The sequence below is a fragment of the Cnephaeus nilssonii genome (genome assembly GCF_951640355.1).
Source record: "Cnephaeus nilssonii genome assembly, chromosome: 2".
NCBI classification, from domain to species: domain Eukaryota; kingdom Metazoa; phylum Chordata; class Mammalia; order Chiroptera; family Vespertilionidae; genus Cnephaeus; species Cnephaeus nilssonii.
In genome coordinates, this window is record NC_137073.1 from 105,646,022 (window position 1) to 105,648,340 (window position 2,319).

The 2,319-nt window shown below is 61.8% G+C and overlaps 1 pseudogene across 1 annotated transcript; it reads right to left on the minus strand.

Moving 5' to 3' along the window:
- Window positions 1-753: 753 nt before the first annotated feature.
- LOC307115115 lies at window positions 754-1,498 on the minus strand (annotated as a pseudogene). Its single transcript has 2 exons — window positions 1,159-1,498; window positions 754-1,046 (listed from the first exon to the last, which is right to left on the minus strand). The product of its transcript is annotated as an uncharacterized misc_RNA (transcript).
- Window positions 1,499-2,319: the final 821 nt, after the last annotated feature.

Genomic DNA, 2,319 nt, shown 5'->3' on the forward strand with positions numbered 1-2,319 from the left:
CTCACTGTTGCTGCTGTTGTTCCTGGTATGTTACTCCTATGCCAGATGCACAAAAAACAGGATTGAAGACCAGCAGCACAAAGACTGGGATGGGCCCAGCGCTCAGAGCTACCGGCGCCCGCACCCCCTGCGCTCCCCCACAGGCCGGCCGGCTGGCCGGGCGCCTGGGAGGCGGAGGCGGCGCCCGAGGAGACCGGTGTCTGGCCAAGAGCGGAGGTCGCTGTTCCCATGCAGGACGGGCTCCCTCCACCCGCCCGCGGGGCGATGCGGCGCTCAGACGCGGCAGCCAGCGCTCTGAGGACCGACCCGAGGTCGAACCGGAGGACAGACCCCAGGACGGGCACGAGGTCGGACACGAGGTCCAAACCGGGGACGGGTACTAGGACGGACCCCAGGTCGAACCCGAGAACGGACCCCAGGACTGACGGACATGAGAATGCACTCAAGGATCAACCCGAGGACGGACACCAAGGACGAGGAACCAGGGCGCACCCCAAGGACGGACTAGAGACGGGGCCGCCAACAAGGAGGGCGGGGAGCCGGCCTGCCTGAGGCGAGGGGCGCGGGTGCACCGCGCAGTGACCGGCCCTGCCACTCCGCCCGCTCTGGGGACTCATTGACTGGTACACCGAGCAAATAAAGTAATCAGAATCCTGTGGTCTGGACACAATATTTAATATTAAAACAGGTTTACATTTGATTCAAGCCTCTTGCCCACAAGGGCGCCCTCCCGCCCGCACAGTCTGGGGGCTCCTACAGGTCCAGGACTGTCGCCCAGCAGTCAGCAGCCCAGCGGCTCAAAGAGGAGACAGCACGAAGGATGCAGTGCAGGCAGCCCGCTCCACGCAGGTGCAGGCGCCACCCGGTGGGGCCTGGGGGCGGACTGCACACTGAAGGCTGCCAGGGGTCCTAGGTCTCCGTGTCCAGTGGTCCCTCCCCAGCATGGGCGTTGGGCCGCAGGGCCCCGGGAAGCTCCGGGGAGGTGGTGTGCTCCAGGGCTGGGGCGCTCCTGTGGGAGGTGGTGTGCTCCGGGGGCTGGGGCGCTCCTGTGGGAGGTGGTGTGCTCCGGGGGCTCAGGCGCTCCTGTGGGAGGTGGTGTGCTCCGGGGGCTCAGGCGCTCCTGTGGGAGGTGGTGTGCTCCGGGGGCTCAGGCGCTACTGTGGGAGGTGGTGTGCTCCGGGGGCTCGGTCGCTCCTGCGGGGACTCCCGGCAAGAGCCCTGCACTGGGCGGCACTGGGCTCTCTTCCGAGGGGCTCTGGGCCTCAGCTAAGAGTGCTCGGTATCGCAGGTAGACCGAGGGCAGCTGCCAGCAAGGACTGCAGAGCAGTGGCTGGTGGTCATCGCTGTGGTGGCTGGAGGACTGTGCCAGAGGCAGGCTGAGCGGAGGTGAGGAGTCTGGGGAGAGCGGGGACCGCGAGGGACGGCGCACTGCCGCCCATTCTGGGCAATCCCTAGCCTGCTGCAGCGCGTCGTCGTCCGGGAGAAATTGCTGCTCCATCGCAGAGATCTAGGGCCAGGAGGACGTGAGCCTGGAGCTGATGCAGAGGCTAAGCCTGGTGTGCTGCCTGCAGCCTGGATATTTATGCTCCCAGCAGGGGAGGGGGGCGAGGATGGAGGCAGTGCAAGCCTCTAATGCGCCTAAACCAATCATTTAATCATGCTTGACCAAAAGGATCAAGTAATCCTGTTCTAGCCTAACCAGATTGTGTGTTTGAGCTCTATGTTTCCACTAAACACTCCAGGGAGTCATTCAATGCCCATTTAGCGACGCCCTTCCCCGCCCCCTTCTAAACATTGGTCTATCTAAGACACCCATACCTATATGGTCACCTAATCCCCTGGCTCCAGGAAAGCCCTGTCCTGACAACCAATCACTGTAAAGGACAAGCTACTTCCTCCGTTCCTCTTCACAGCTGTCCTGTAAACCCAGCCTCTGAGCTGCATTACTAAGGGTTTTCAGATTGTCTTCCTAGGAAGGAAGGGCTCCGAATTTTCTCTTGACAGTTCTTTGGGCCAAGAAGCGGGATGGGGACAAAAGACCTGGTGACCCCCGAAGCTGGTGAGTAGCGGGTGCTGGTACCCCTGAGCCCACTGCCCTCTCTGTCTCCCCCACACCCACACCCAGGGCCTTGGAGTTCCAGGGCAAAGCTCAGCTCTGAGCTCCACTCCCTTAGTGCTGAGCTCTCTGATCCTGAGCCATCTCTGTTGAAGCTTCTTGATAATTCACCCTATTCTACTGAAACCAGGGAACCATGAGTCCCTGTGTGTTGGCAGAGCCAGTGAATCATAGTTCAGATGTTTTAGGAAATCTAGAGGCAA